Source organism: Dermochelys coriacea, chromosome 2 (genome assembly GCF_009764565.3).
Source record: "Dermochelys coriacea isolate rDerCor1 chromosome 2, rDerCor1.pri.v4, whole genome shotgun sequence".
NCBI lineage: Eukaryota > Metazoa > Chordata > Testudines > Dermochelyidae > Dermochelys > Dermochelys coriacea.
This window is the reverse complement of record NC_050069.1, coordinates 200,152,848-200,169,702: the sequence shown is the minus strand read 5'-3', so window position 1 is coordinate 200,169,702 and position 16,855 is coordinate 200,152,848. Positions and strand designations below refer to the sequence as shown.

General features: G+C 45.7%; 1 protein-coding gene across 4 annotated transcripts in view; it reads right to left on the bottom strand.

The window, feature by feature from the left end:
- Positions 1-4,097, bottom strand: part of THRB (thyroid hormone receptor beta) — a 283,663-nt gene extending 279,566 nt beyond the window's left edge. For 2 of the 4 annotated variants that reach the window (XM_043509019.1, XM_043509020.1), the window contains exon 1: positions 3,744-4,097. The gene's annotated coding sequence lies outside the window, so the exon portion shown is untranslated. The remainder of the gene's footprint in view (positions 1-3,743) is intronic. The other 2 variants (XM_043509021.1, XM_043509022.1) reach the window with 1 other exon arrangement.
- Between the last annotated feature and the right edge of the window lie 12,758 nt (positions 4,098-16,855).

Sequence of the window (16,855 nt, the reverse complement as noted above, 5' to 3'; positions counted from 1 at the left end):
AACACTGACTCTAAACCTGCCCAGAGGTAAGGCCTGAACATGCAACTTATTGCATTCCTGAGCAAGAGGTGCAGGCCATATTAGACCCTGGCATCATTGAGGGGTCCTATATGTAGCCTTGGTGTAGCCTGGTGGCTTTGATTCTCAAACCCTGTGGGGTCACTTGATTTTGCATGGACTTCCTGAGGCTTAACGTAGCATCACAATTTGATGCCTACTCAATGCCACACATCGATGAACTCCTCAGCCACCCTGGGAAGGTTAAATGCATCACCACCACTTGATTTAATGAAGGGTACTGGCAAATGCACCAGATTCCAAACAAAAGACGGCATTTGCCACACATCTTGGGCTTTTTCAGTTTATGACCATGCCTTTTGGACTGCCTGGTCCCCTATCACATTCTAGAGGCTTATGGACCGAGTTCTACACCATCACAGCCAGTTTGTAGCAGCCTATTTGGATGATGTATTTATTTTTAGTATGACCTGGCAGTCACATCTGGTACAGGTGGCCTCTGCATTACAATCACTGTAGGAGGTGGAACTCACCACTAATCCAAAAGAATGTAAGTTTGGGATGCAGGAAACTTGCTATCTTAGGTATTCCATAGAGGACAGCTGGATTCAACCCCTGCAATTTAAGACACAGGCCCTGAGGATGACCCCAGTTCCTACCACTAAGAAACAGGCTTTCCTGGGTCTAGCTAGCTATTATCAAAGGTTCATGCCCCATTTTGTGACATTTTCAGCATCATTGACAGACTTCACAAAGGCCAGCGCACCCTGAATAGTCCGGTGGACTAATGAGTGTATCAAGGCATTTACCTAGATATAGGTGTAAGCAGAGTCAGGATGAGCTCCACCCAGACATCTGGTGGTGAGTTGTGGCAAGTTGTGGAAAAGAACTTCAGGGGCTGATCTCATTTGCATAGCCACTCCACCTAGCATGAGCCCATAGCTGCCCAAATGGTCACTTTGGCTGCTGTGGGATCCCCAGTTTCTCTGTTATTGGGGCAGGAAGAATAAATTGTTATTATCCTGATTAGGTGAATCAAGGACAGTGGAACTGTACTTGGCCTTTTATTATGATGGAGAGACTCGCCATCATCTAAGTAGCACTTGCTAAGCAAGGGACATGGGTTCCAAAACTCAGTGAATTGAGAGGGACTGAGGATAGATATTAATACCTAGTGGCATGGGCTCCCTCTGCTAATTGTACTTCCTCCACTGTAGAATATCAGAGCTAATTTTGATTCTATTAAGAGTCTAGTTACAGGCTACTGAGCTGAATTCACTTTGGGCCAATAATGCACCAGTACTGAGGCTCCCCTACTACAAGCTGAAATCACTGAGTGCTGTGTTAAGTAGTGGGGGAGTCTGAAGATATATTGTGGAGCAGTTTGTGGGACAGCTGGCAGAACAGAGCTGTTTGCAGGATGGCTGGAGCAGCTGGCAGAGCGAAGCAATTCATGGATGGTGTAGAACAGAGCCTCATGGAGAGGTTGGGGCAATTGGCTTTGGACCATGTAAGGTGCCCCTTAACCACCCCCTCCATCTCCACCCAAGTTGGGAGGTAAAACTCTGCAGATAAACTTTCGAACTCTGGTGCTGCACTGACCAGGGACAGAGGCTTTTGGGTTGTTGGACTTTTTGAGACTTTGGGTTGCTGGACTCAAGAACCAAAGGGAAAGGTTATGCCCCAATTTGCTTGTGGTGGGTTTTTTTTCTCTCATGGGTTGTGTTATGAATCCTGTTGATGGTGTTTCCCCAACATAATGCCACATTGTTTCTCTCTGTTATTAAAAGGCTTTTGCTACACTCAGACTCTGTGCTTGCAAGAGGGGAGGTATTGCCTCTTGGAGGTGCCCACCGGGGGCAGTATATATTTGTCCCAAGTCACTGGGTGGGGGCTTGAGCTGTTTTGCATTATTGTGTTATTGGAATGAAACCCCTAGATACTGAACCCGACCCTTGTTGCTGCCAACTCTGACAGGCAGAAGGGTTACATAGGATAGCCTCGATCAACAGCCTGACCTATGGTGTTTAGACTTCTCATTCGTGTTTATATTACAAACTGATGCTTCCACAGTTGGACTGGGAGTAGTACTGTCACAAAACTTCCAGGGGGTGGAATATCCAATACTATACCTAAACTGGAAGCTGCAGCATCAAGAGACCAGGTAGTCCACCATTGAAAAACGTCTGGTCATCAAATGGGCTGTGGGGCATTGCACTAATGCCTTTTGACCTTGTAACAAACTGCACCCCTTAAATGGTTGCAGGTGAGGAGGGGCAATAACTTTCACATTACTCAGTGGTATTTGGCATTACAGCCTCATGCTTTTTGTGCAGGACACCAGCCGGGTTCACAGCACCAGAATACAAACTTATTTTCCCTGGACAGTGGCCTTAGTGCGGAGTGGAAAGAACAGGCCCCTGGGCCTGTTCTGTGGAGACTGGTGTGTAACAGGATCAGTCAGGCCTTCTCTGCTCCATGCTGGTGGCATCAGTACCTTACACTCCCTGTCCAAGGAAAATCCACTTAGACTGGGCAACCAACAAGACAGTCCTCCAGAGGCCTAGAGGAGCCAGGAGGAAATATTCAGTGACCAATCAAGAACCATCAGGCCAATTAAGAAGGCTTGCCTGCATTATCTCAATAGCCCACCTGAGTGAGTCTGGGAGAGTGGAGGAGTAACTCAAGCACAGGCAAGAGCCTTGCCCTACGGGCTGCAACTAAGTATTTGCATATGAAGGGTATTTTCCCCCCTCTCTCTTTGTTTAAAGGTACAGACAGCCTGAATTGCTATTGATTGTTTAGAGACTGATGCCAAGCTTAGGGCATCCTCCCCCAAACAGACAGCCAAAGCCTGCAAACTAAGTCAGGGAGCACCTGTAGTGCCACATGTAGACCTGCACAGGGCACTGCAGAGCAGCCTTGCCGTCCACCATTTCTCCCCCCTGCCCACCAAATCGCCATGCATGTATCTGAAGCCGTCCTCCACCCCATATTCGACACTGCTCTACAAACTGAGTACTGTAGGGCCTAACGTTTGACGCAAGGACAAACAGAAGCAGCCCCTGAAGGGGAAGCTGGGTGCCAAGATCACGGGCCGCTCTCAGCACAACAGTTCACATTCAGCTGGGGGCGGGTGCACCTTTGCTGTGTCTGCTGCAAAGTTCTGCGGAGGGCAGCAGGAGTCCCCCAGGCCAGCACCAGCTACAGGTAGTGAAATAAATAGGACTAGCAGCCTGCTGAACCTGCGACCCTCCCTCTTCAAGGCCTGTGCTACCCAGCACTCCCAGATCTCGGGGGCCCAAGCTCCCAGCACAGTCTCTGCCTCCGGCCTTTGAATCCTGGGGGAGGCAGGGGAGGCTGCACTTAAAGCCCCCAGCTGCAGGAGTCTAGCGCAGCAGCTGGGCAAGGGCAAAGGCAACGGCAACCCTTCTCCCCCGCTTGAGATCCCAGAGCGGAAAACAAGGCAGCCCTGGAGGGGCCCTGCCCACCCCCGGGTGCAGCGCTCGGCAGCACCCCGGGCCCCCCCTTTCCAAGGGGCTTCTGAATCCCCAACCACTCGTGGCGACTGGCGGCTCCCTCCGCCTCGCCTCGCCCCCCAGCTCATTGCTGGCTTGTAAAGACTTCTGTGCCCGCCGCAGCCTCCCCCGGGTCACTGTGGGGCGACTTCCTTGCGGAGAACGGGCAGCCCCTAAGGCAGCGCGGGGGGGGGGGGAAGCTCTCACCTGCCAAACGCCGGGCTGAGCGCGGGAGACGCCGGGCGGGCTTCGGAGCGAGAGAGGCGGGCTGTGTCCCGAGATAACCCTGGAACTAGGGCGGCGCGGCCGGCGGGGGAAGCAACGCCAAGCCCGGGCTGCGAGAGGCGAGGCGCCGCCAGAGAGCGGGAGCGAGGCCGGGCTGTGTTTCTCTTTCCAGTCCCCCGGGGCGGAGACGCCTGGGCATTGCCCGGCCCCTGCAGATGCCCGCTCGGCGCTGCGGGACAAAGGTGGACGGGCACAGTGACCGCGCTGTCGTCACCTGCTCCCCCAGCCGGGCAGAGGGCATGCTGAGAAGGGGGCGGGGGTGGGGAGCCCGGGTGGCCCGTCCGGCCCGTCCCTTTTTTTTTTTTTTTTTTTGGCAGATTCCAAGACCGCCTCCTTGCTCCTGTTCGCTCCCTTGCCATAGTCGCTCACTGTGTTCGCGGGCTGCAAAAGTGAGTATGTGGCGTGGCCTCTGAAGCTCGTTTCTGCTGCGGACTAGCCAGGCTTGGGAGGCAGCACTTTTTGAGGGTCCTTCCCTTTATGCCACGTGTCCCCGGACTTCGAGAAATCCTCGGGCATCTACTCTAGATCCTGAGCGCGCGCTCTCAAGATAGAGTATGAATCCAGGGTCCTTGTTCGTGCTGGTATTATAATTGTGCGCAAAGGCCTATGGCTAAGGTGGTATGTGGATTAACTTCTGTGTTCCAGTTATTATAGCACAAGTATGAGTAGTTACCAGTTTATACTCAGTCAGCAGTTTCTTCATCTGTGAAATAGGGGTAATGATACCGACTTCCTTAGTAAAGCACTTTGAAATCTACTGCTGAAAAGTGCTGTATAAGAGCCAGGAATTAATTATTTTATTTAGAAGATGGCTAATGAGAGCAGTGATTTGTGATCTGCATATAGCTCAACTGCTTGCCACAGAGAGAGAGAGGAGGGTTGTAACTTGGAAAAGTAACTGGCACCCAGGGTCAAAGTGCAGAAAAGTCTGTGGAACTCTGTTCATGCTGACTCACCATATCCTCTTCCTGGTGGCTGCTGTGTCTTTTGACCCTTCCCTCAGAGGCTGCACCTCTGTTCCCCTCCACTTTCCTTGGGTGACTGTCCCATTCCCCACCCCTGCTTCTCACCACCTTTCCCTTCCCCTAGTGGCTGCTTCCCACTTTGGTGATTGCTTATTCCCTTTCACTTTCCTTTTGGCTTCTGGTCCTTTGTTCCCTTCCCTTTGGTAGCTGTTCCTCTTCTGCCCATTTCCCCCTAACCCTGCAAGCTCCCACTTTACTTCCTTCTCTGATGGCTGCTCCTTTGCCTCCTTCCCTCACTTCTCCGGTGACTGTTCACCACCACCACATTTCCAGCTGGCTCATTTAGAGCCCTGGACTATTGTCAAGAATAATTGGAGTAAATTTGTAGAAGGCGTATTTAAACTGGAAAAATGAAGGAAAACATGCTAATTGAGATAATCATTAGACTGGGGTGTAACCTCCACAGGGAAGTGATGGAAGTCCCATTACTCTGAGCACTTTAAACCGGATAAAGCATTAAAAATGTACTGTAGGGAAGAGTCCTTCAGTGAGCCCATGGATGGATAAAAAGGCCGGTTGTAAGGCTTTTCCCTTTCTAAATTCCTCAATATCCAACACATCAGATGGATGTTTCTGCTAAAATGATTAGAGGAACAATTAAGAATGGTGGCAGTCAAATTGAAATCATTAGCCTCCAGATGTTGTGGTTAATAGAAGCTGTTCTAATATTTCAGGCTGTTTGCAGACTCCGGAAGAACCTGCTAGAAAATGAATTGTTTTAAATGAAATCTTAAATTATTCAGAAGGCACTGGGGCTATTAGAGAAATGCTCTGGCCTATTTCTATTCACTTTGAGCTTTGACTGCAAATATATTTGAATGGGGGAAGCTACAACTGCATAATAATAGTCGTCTAGGCTTATGTTCCTTCTAGGTGGAGTTTTGTTTTGTTTTTTATAAAGGACACTGAATTACATTTTTCTTCCAAACTGCAAAGAATTTCTCACAACAGTTAAAGAGAACTCAGTGGAATTTCAGCATTGGCTCGATGCAGGTGTTGATAAACACAATAGCCAGTATATAACCACACGCTCACCCACTTCAAAAATGTCAGGGTTTAATTGACACGGAAGATGATAGTACCTTACTTCCATTGTCAGCATCATCACTGGCGGCACTTTTAACACACAGGAACAAAAATAAGGACACAGTAGTGCCTAGATACCATAGTGATGCATGCATTAGAAAACCATAAATAAGATAAACATCTATATTACTCTTAGTGATGGATACAGTTAATTTGATTAGACATTCTAATAAGATGCCAGCTGAGACCCAAACACTGTTCAGAAGCAGTAAAAGTATTAAAATAACATTACAGTTTTCATTTAGATCTTTAGAACTCGGCACCCTCATAGTGCAGTTCTATTCTGAAAATGATTATACAAATGGCTTCATGAGGTTTTGTATTTATTGTGATGATTTCTGTATCAAATGTGCTCAATTTACAAGTAAAAAAAGTTGGATCTACTAACTTCCACCCTTGCAAACTCACTTGGGATCTGAAAGTCAACTGGAATCTTCTCTGGAATCATCACAGTAATCATGTTTTAAAAATGTAATTGAAAAAACATGTATCCCTTTATCTTCAAACAATTGTCTTACAGGACTTTCTTTTTCCAAAATAGATCATAGTGGGTTTAGAGTTTAGCAGAAGTCAAGATCATAAACATTTTACTTTTTTCTGCTTACATCTAGAAAATCGCTGAAGAGCTAGAACTGTCATGGTGTTCGGCCCTAAATTTGACCCATTATTTGCAAAGACCATGTCATCTTTTGTGTTCTGTTTTTAAAACAAAGGTGTCAGGTTCTTTTTTTCTTTGAATTAAAGAGCTACCTGAAAACTTTTTATGCACTCTGTCTGCATTATACCATAAAACAAAACTATACGACTTCTACTTATTTTAAAAACCCTGCTAAAATTCCATATTTTAAACCAGGGGTGGGCAAACTTTTTGGGCCGAGGGCTACATCTGGGTGGGGAAACTGTATGCAGGGCAGGGGGTTGGAGTGTGGGAGGGGGTGCGGTGTGCAGGAACAGGCTTAGGGCAAGGGATTGGGGCAGAGGAGGTATGAGAGGGCTTAGAGCAGGAGATTGGAGTGCAGGAGGGGTGTAGGGTGCGACAGGGGGCTCAGGGCTGGGAGTTGGGGTGCAGGGTACAGCAGGGGTCTCAGGGTAGGGAGTTAGGGTGCAGGAGGGGTGCGAGATGCAGGCAGAGGCTTAGGGAAGGGAGTTGGGGGCCGGTGTGCAGGAGGGGTTCGGGTTCCAACCCGGCGCCATTAGCAAATGGACTCTAAAGAATGTTTTAGGCATAAAATATATATTGAATGTTCATGAAAATGAGGGACTAGTAACTGACTTGAGCCAGAAATAGTGCAGGCTGGCATCGTGCAAGCTTCCTTACTGAGCACTGCTATTGCACTTCAGTGCTGACTTGCAACATTCCCTACTATTCTAGTGTCGAGCCACTGAAAAAGAGACTGCCAATCATGCCAAATGTGTCTAGCTAATTAGCAACTTACTGGAATAAATAGTTGTCTAGCAAAGCTGTAAGTGCTGAAAATTTCATCAGTTCAGTAACTGACATTATTATTATTAGTTATTATAAAATATTGAAGTAGCAGCCAGAGGCTCCATTGTGCTAGGGACTCTGCAAACACAGATGAAGATATAATCCCTGTCCCAAAGAACAAGGTAAGTGTTATAGAAAGGGTAGGGGAAAGGGATACAATAAAAATATATACACTTTTTATAAAAATATATTTACAATGTTTTGAATAAAAATTAATATACAAATAAGTGCCAGCCAACCCCATGTATCTTTTGAGCTATCGTTTCCTACAAGCTTACACCAAAAGATTTTGGGTTAATAAGAGTAAGGAAGAGTGTGAGTAAGGAGCAGTGTGCAGGAGCTCAGCTCCAGATGTTCTAAAGCAGTGGTCCCCAAACTGTGGGGCACACTCCCCGGGGGGCACAGAGGAACATTTGCTGGGGGGGCTGCAGCAGGGCCCAGGCCAGCCCCCATGGGGGATGGGGAGGGAGCACCACACTTCCAGTCCCACTTTGCCCACAGATCAGCTCCACCCCCAACCCCATTCAGCTCCCAGCCCTGCTCTGCCTCCAGGTGCAACTCCGCCCCCAGCTCCACTCCACCCCTGGCTCTGGCCTTAGACCAGCTCTGCCCTTATTCCCACTCTGCCCCCTAGACCAGCTCCACCTTTAACCCCAGCTACTCCCCCATCCTGAGTCCACCCCCAGCTCTGCCTTCAGCCCAAGCTCCTCTGTTGAGAAAGCCTTGATTGTGCAAAATGGAGAGGGGGCACGGACAGATTCTATTAATGGCAACGGAGGGCGCAACTGAAAAATTTGCACACCACTGACCTATGGTGATGGGAGAACCCGTCCCATCAGCATAAGTAGCATCTACACTGAAGTGATACAGTGGCACAGCTGTGCTGCTGTAGTGTTTTAAGTGTAGATGGGCCCTTACTCCTGAAGATTCTTGTTCTAAGCAAAAGGAGTGATGAACTGGTAACCAGTGGAAAACCCGTGGGTGGGGTTTGAAGGACTGTTAATCAGTTAGAGCTCTTGTTGCAGATGGGGTAATCTCTGGTAAGCTTATTAGCACAAGTGTAGGTTCTTTATTGTTTTTAATATGTTTTCTCTGTAATGCTTGCATCGTAAGAGTAAATGTGCTTGTGTAACCCACACACCTTCTGGATGTGGTGTTCTGTCCCATCTAGTGGCACTGAGACCACTTAGAGAGAGAGATAAATTAGTCTGCTCTACAGCCTTAGCTAACAGTCAGTTGGCTTATAGCTCATGCAGTAGAGGCTCATGTACTGAGGTCCCAGGTTTGATCCTGCCCACCGATACCCGGGGTCTGTTGACGTTACACTTGCTTAAAAGAGCTGTGTTAATTACACTGTGTATCATCTCTGAGGAGAAAAGAGAAACAGGTTGACTTAGGAAGCTGGACTTTTCTGGGAAGGTCACAGTGTAGGCAGGAAGGTGTGCTGCAGGGAAATACAGCAAAGAGGAGGGAAAGACATGGCTCTCCACCCAAGAAAAGTGATGACTGAGGAGCCTGGAGCCCAGTATGGGTCTCCTTGCTGGGACCGCAGAGGGGGAATACAAGTGCAGTTGCCCTCTACTGTGACAGGCATCATGGAGACAGATTTGACTTTATGGATCATCAGTTCAAAGAGATGTTCCATGCAGAAGGAACAATGTGGAAGACTACAAGGAAATGTTTGCGTGAGCAGCCAACAAACGGATGGACAAAGTTGGCATTGTTGGTAGAGCAGAAGAAGTGGAGAGTGACTAAGAAAGAATCAATAGCTGGCAAAGATGGAGAGGCTTAGTTCTGAAGGCTCCTGTAAGTGAGGGCAACAACCTTCACCCTTATGGAGTAAAGTAAGGGAAGCCAATTGAGAGACTCAGTTGGGGTGATGTGGTCGGAGGGATGGGCAAGGAAGATGATCATAGAGAAAGAAGAGAACGCGTTATTGGCATGACATATCATAAGAACCATACCTAGAAATTTTCTTAATCTAGATTATCAGGCCATTTCTACATTGAGGATTTCCCTAATTCCAACTGCAGTGGCCTGCCACTAATGTAAACCTCTAGTATAAACAAAGTAATCGGCAATTTGTGCTGGTGCAGTTTACCTTAGCTACACCAAAGGTTTGCACCAGTGCAACTTCCCTGGTGGCTGGGTACTGCTGACTGAAACTGGGACAAATTCCCAGTGTAGACGAGGCCTAGCTTTATGGAAAAACAGTGTCTGTGTGTGGGCCTAAAGCCTCTGATACTTATGTCACTTTATACAGTGTCCTTGTCTTTTCCACAGAACATTACAAATAGCAATTTACTAAGTGTAGTACTAGAAAATGATTGAAAACACATTACTGTTATTTTGTATTTGTATTACCCTATGACCTGTCATGCTACATGTTGTAAAAGCACAAAGGTGCCCCAAGGAGTTTATAGCCTGCATGCCTTTCATTTTCAGTATTTCATTTTAAACGTCTGAATGAAAATATTTGTAATTGTTTTCTGAAATCAAACTTGTTTTTCAGTTTCAAAAGCAGACCTCTTGGCATGGGTACAACAGACTAACCTGTAAACTAGGAGAGTCATGGAAGGAGTCAAGTTTCCAGCCCAAATGAGAGCTGTCCTTGGTCACAAACTGGAAAGGGGATAATTCTTGCTCAGTTACGTAGGGTAGCCTATAACCTACTATAGGGTATTCTTTGATATACTCTATATATCGGGGTTCCCAACGCGGTGCCCACGGGTGCAATGGCACCCGCTGGGGCAGTTGTGTGCAGCCGCAGGACACTGCGCTGCTGAAATGCCACTGCCAAGCGTGGCTACCTGAGATCTGCCCAATGAAATGCCGCCGAGAAGCATTGCCGTTTCTTGGCAGCATTTCTGCGGCGAGGCTTCTTTCCGCTGCCACTTCTCGGCGGCACTTTGGCGGTGGGGTGTTTGGTGCCCGCCACAGTCTGTTGGGAATAGGAATGTGCTATTCCCACAGAAAGGTTGGGGACCACTGCTATATACCATAAACTGGTAGTGGAGCTTCACACTTTCTCATGATGGAAACATACATAAATGACAGCCAATAGAAAGTAGGATGGAAAAATAATTGAGGCAGAGAAAAGAAAGTATATTGCTCATAGGACCAAGTTGAGAAATCCTTACTCTGGGTCAGCTCATTCTCTCTTGCAGAATAAATCCCACAGAAGAGAGATAAAGGGTCTGGAAAACATTGTGAGGTTTAGTCTATGGAATTTCCTGGCATTTTTCCCTTAAGGGGGAAGGATTTGAGGGGCAATGGAGTTTGGGTAGGGCAAAGCCTCCCAGCCCTGAAGTTTCCCCAGATTGATGGAGGCAGGAATGGGCTGCCTGGATAGCTCCTGCCTTCACACTGTTCTGCTGGCCCCTCCTTTCCCCTGTTGCCCGGCTCCTATATTCTGCGGGTGGTGGGGTTCTCCAGTGACCATTCTTCCTCTTCCAGCTATATTAACTCTCTCCCAGATTTCTGTATGTGGATCCCATGGGGAGAGAGTGGAGGTCTGCAGGGGATGGTGTTGTGGAGAATGATCAGTCCCCTGATTCTCTGATTCCTACATCTCTCTCTCAAAAGGCTGAGCCTCCTGGCTTCCCACTCCCTCCCCTGCAGTGGGGAATCTGCAGTAAAGGGGTCAGGGTGGGGGAGAGGAGGAGAGGAAAGTGCACAGGTGGGAGGAAATCTGCTCATGGAGATGGAGATGGAGGTGGGAGTGGGGGAGAGAGGCTAGGTCCTGGATAGGGTTTGCTGTTAACATGGTATATAAATACATTATTGACTCAAACAGAGTATGAGCATATGGCTGTGGAGTAAAATAATTTGGTTTAACTAATAGTAGGAGCACCCAGAGCTTGGGGAGTGTGCTTCTAGTATCCAGGTCTGATTCAAAGCTCACAGAAGGCAATGGAAAGACTCCCACCGACATCAGTGGGCTTTGGATCTGGCCCTTAAAGTCTTAGAAATCTAACTAATAAACATCTTCCTTATAACATGCTATTATGGCTAGTAAGCCTGAAGAAAATTTCAGCAGCACAAACAAATTGTAAGCTTCATGGTACTATTATATTGCTGGCAGGAAGGGAATTAGCTTAGCAAATAGGAGGTTATTTTTCATTCAAGGATCCTTTAATGAATAGAATCCCCTGGAAATGGAAAGATAGAGGGAAAGAAAACATACCCTTTTTCTGTTATTTGTCTCCTTTAAGTACCCTAAAGTGTCCAACTACAGAAATAATGCTTTAGACCAACAGTAAAGGGAAATGTTAGTTATAGATTATAGTGGTGCGCCAGCCCTCTCCTCCTTCAAATCCCTCCTCAGAGCTCACATCTGCTATGAGGTCTACAAGAAATCAGCCAACTAACAATGGCTAGGTTGAGGGCAGGGCCGTCCTTAGGCATATGCAGCATACATGGCTGCGTAGGGCACCCAGAAATTTGGGGCACCACTGGGATAGCAGATAAGAGCAGGTTGGCTCCTGCACACCCAGCGCACGCTGCAGTCCCTTAGGCAGGGGCCATATTCCCTCAATATCTCCCCTCAGGAGCCCCCGCCTTCCCCTCCCCCATCCCTCAATATCCCCCCTCAGGTAACTTGGGGGTATACAAGACAAATTAGACTCCTGAAAGGGGTCTGGAAAGCTTGAGAAATCAGTGACATTATCCAGTTTAATAAGCTGGGTTTTCAAGGAGCAGAGAAGTAGATATTGGTGAAGAAAGAAAAAAAGTCTCTGAAAAAGGATGACAGGTTTCAGAGTAGCAGCCGTGTTAGTCTGTATTCGCAAAAAGAAAAGGAGTACTTGTGGCACCTTAGAGACTAACAAATTTATTAGAGCATAAGCTTTCGTGAGCTACAGCTCACTTCATCGGATGCATTTGGTCAAATGCATCCGATGAAGTGAGCTGTAGCTCACGAAAGCTTATGCTCTAATAAATTTGTTAGTCTCTAAGGTGCCACAAGTACTCCTTTTCTTTTTGAAAAAGGATGCTGATGTTGAAGTTTTGGAGACTTTGTGGGATTTCATGGACAGTTCATGCACAGCTCTAGAGAAGAAGGAAAAAAATCCCAACCCTATTTCTAGAAAGTCTTTCTTCACCATTGGACAGTCATTATAATGGCTAGCCAAACCTGGCATTATAATAAGAATATCATCTGCAAAAAGATTTTCAACAGTTACAATTTTAACATAGCAACCATGGGTATTAACGATTGGCAAATTCTTAGTCACACATTACCACAACATGAAAAGGCACAACACCACATTGAAAGTATGCACCAATGGTGTGAGCTGATGGTAAGGTTAAAAAAAAAATCAGACAACTCCTGATGCCCTAAATCAAAGATTGCTGGAGGTGGAGAAGCAGCATTGGCATCCTATTCTTGAATGTCTATTACCTATTGTTGAATATCTATTGACAAGCAATCTTAGTTTTAGAGGAAGCATTGACAAATTATATCAACCCCAAAATGGCAATTTTGGGGCCTTGTACAACTGCTGGGAAAATTTGACACAGTGATGAATGAACATCTCCGAAGAGTAACTGAAAATGAAATACATGAGCAATATTTAGGACCAAGAATTCAAAATGAACTGATCATGCTAATGAGTGGCAAAGTGAGGGACAAAATTGTTTCATTGGTTTCTTTAGCAAAATATTTTGCCGTAATTCTAGATTGCACTTCGGACATAAATCATCAAGAACAGATGTCATTAGTAGTGAGCTTTGTCGACATTAGTGATTCAGCACAGATTCTAGTTAAGGAATAATTTATCACATTTTTAGAAGTAGAGGACAGAACAGGTTTTGGACTTCTTCAAGCTCTCCTTGAACAAATGGGATTGTCTGTAATGAACATTAGAGGACAAGGCTATGATAATGGTGCCAATATGAGAGGACACATTTCTGGCGTGCAAGCTAGATTGCTGGCGGAAAATCCACAAGCCTTTTTTGTTCTGTGTGCATGCCATGGCCTTAATTTGATTTTGTGTGATATGGCAAAGTCTTCTGTAGAAGCTATTTCTTTTTTTGGTTTGCTGCAATGCATTTACATGCTCTTTTCAGCTTCCACTGAACAATGGCACATATTCAAAACACATGTCAGTAGTATTACTGTTAAGCCTCTATCTGAGACACTCTGGGAAAGCAGAGTAGAAAGTGTAAAAACGTTGAGATATCAATCTGAGGAAGTTTACGAAGCATTGGTTACTATTTCAGAAGAAGCCAAAGCGCCAAAAGCTAAAAGTGAAGCACCGTCATTGGCCTCTGAAATATCCAGCTTCAAGTGTCTAACATCTGTTGGAATCTGCTAGGACATTCTTGTTAAAATCTCAAATGTAAGCAAAATAATGCATAGTCCAACAATGCAGCTTGATTCAACACTTACCTTACTAAGCAACACACAAGACTTTTTAGTGAAGTACAGAGAAGCTGGCTTCAGAGAAGCACAGGTTATAGCAAGAGAGTTTGCAGAGGCACTTGGTGTAGAACCAAAATTTCCACGTCCAAACTTAACAAGAGTTTTGAGGAAAACATGGCAAGCAGAATATAAAGGAGCAGATGAGTCCATAGAAAATCCAGAAAAGAAATTTGAGGTTGAATTTTTTTAATGGTGCGAAGGCTCAAGCAATATCTGCCATTGATGAAATGTTTAATACCTTACAAGCACACCATGAACAGTTTGGATTTTTGTATGTGTAGCGGGGTAGACATCCGCTTCTGCCCGGAGGGGCTTAGAACAGCCCTAGAGAGGGCTGTGGCTGGGGACAAGAAGCCTGGGCTGATTGGGGAAGGCAGCAACAGCTGGGGCCACGCCCCAGTCAGGCCCAGCTGGCCCTTATAAGATACTGCAAGCCAGGAGTCCAAACAGACTTTCTCTGCCTGTAGAGAAAGAAGGGCTTGGCCGCTGGGGAGCCTAACCAAATGCCTAGAGTGGAGCAGGGCTGGGGGACGGCCAAGGGAGCTGGGGAGCTCCAGCCTGGAAACCCCCCAGGCTGCAGCCTAGTCAAAGGCCAATTAGGTACTGGGGTTGCAGGGGGCAGCCTGCAGGTAGGCAGAGGCAGCAGGTCCAAATCCCACTTGCCTGTGATGAGTAGCTTATAGACTGCAGTCAGCCCCAGTGAACGGAAGCTAGATAGTGAGTGGGCTGTAGCCAAAGACTGAGGCAAGGTGGGGGTTGGGGTTCCCCTGCGTGGGGAGACCCTGCAAGTTAGGGGTTACTGCCAGGGGGAAGCACCCCAGCATACAAGGGGCACCGGGTCTGGGAAGGCACTCCAAGGCTGTAAGTAAAGCTAATTTCCAGGACACCAGCAGGAGTCGCCACAGGGCTGAGTCCCACACGCTTAAAATATGACATAACTAAATTCAGTGAAATAGGAAAACGAGCAGCTAATGACAAAGTGCAGGAACCTAGAGAGCCTCCTGAAGCATGGTGATAGTTTTGATTTAAATGCACTCGAACTGTGTGAAGAATTGAGTACATTGTCCTCAATGTTGCTACATACAAAGTCAGTGATGGACACTGTATAGTTTATTCATACCAGCAAACTTGTTGACATATGTCCTAATTTGCACATTGCCGCTCATATTCTACTGACCATTCCTGAAACAGTAGCATCGGGAGAATGGAGTTTCTCAAAACCGAAGCTCATTAAAAACTATCTCCAGTCTACAATGAGTCAGGAACGCGTGTCTAGTCTTGCTATTCTTGCAATCGAACAAGACATCACTTCATGTTTGTCATACGATGACATTATTACTGATTTTGCTGCCAAAAGAGCCAGAAAGATTGCTTTTAATTAAAAACAAATCTTTGTTTCAATATCTCTTTATAATAATTTCCAATAAAATGTTGACAGAATGATGCAAATATAATTTTTTTAATTGTCAAAAAATCAGAATTTTTTCTATATCGTTATTTCTTTAGTGCAAGTATAGTCCATCAGCATTATAGTGTGCTTAATTTGTTTAAACTGTTTTTAATAAACATGTGGCAAGTTTTCCAATATTGTAAGCTTATGTTTGTGTTGCTAAGAGCAAGTCAGGCATGGGGCACCAGTTTAATAATACTGCGTAGGGCCCCATAAATCCTAAGGAAGGCCCTGGCTGAGGGAGTAGTAATGGTTAAGCTAAGATTCTGTCAGAGATATTAAAATGTTTTAAATATATAAATAAAATAAGCCTATTTGGATCCATCAAGTTGTGCACCTAATACTTTGTATGTCTGCCCTTTCTTCCTAACTATTACGCTCGCTTGTGGTCTTTTGAATTAGCTTAAAAACTCTTGAAAAACTCAGGCTTGACAAAGCCCTGGCTAGGATGATTTAACTGGGACTTGGTCCTGCTTTGAGCAGGGGGTTGGACTAGATGACCTTCTGGGGTCCCTTCCAACCCTGATATTCTATGATTCTATGATTCTTCAGAGCAGGGACTAGGTCGCGTGGTTTGCACAGCACATGATGCAATGGAGTCCTGATCCTTACAGGGCACAACTGCAATACAAATAATATTTCACAGATGGGGAAAAGAGAGCAGAGAGAATTTAGTGACTTGCTAAGATTTTACAAATCATTGTCGGAGATAGGAATAGAGAACCCGGGTCTCCTGGCGTCTGGTCTAGGGCCCTGTCCACTAAACAACTGGTTTTCAATCTGTGGTTGCAACAAATGCCAAGGGGTCACTATGATCCAGCCCTTCCCATATTGTTATCTTATCTAAATAGAAGAGAGGTGCCAGGGGATCCAGGTACGAGAAAGGATAAGTAGCATTTTATTATACCACACTGCCTCCCTTCAAACATGTCTTGTTTTAATATTCTGATTTCAGCTCAGTTATCATGATTAATGATGAAGCAATCATTACTTTCTATTTTTGTACCAATACAAATATATGTTCTGGCAAATGCTGCCTTTTGTAGTTACTATTTTCATAGGTTACGTGGACATTTAGTAAATGTTTCCATGGTAATACAGCAACAATTTGTCACAGATGAAGGTTGGTTTTGGTATTCATAGACAAAGGTTCTGCATTTTCTTTTTGTTTTTAAAAACTTTTAAAATGTAACTGTGTAGGAGTATGGTCTATTAAAATAAACAATGCTAGCACAGGATATTTTTTATGCAAAAAAGTTTAGGTTGGGGGTGCCTGTTAAAATATTCTATTTTAAAGACATCTTGAAAACACATTGGGGTGAGATCCTCAGCTGGTGACTGGAGTCCCAATATGAGTAAGGCCAAGCAGGAAGGGTGTGGTTTTGGGACGGTGGGAAAGGGGATTTATTCTCTCTCATTCCCCTGTGTGGCCAAAAATAAGAGCTGAGACAAACTAGCCCACTGAGAGTTACTCACCTAAACAAATCGGACTTACAATCAGAGGACAGCTTCTGGATGCAATTATTTATAACCATGAAGGTACAGAGGAAACTATTTGCCCAG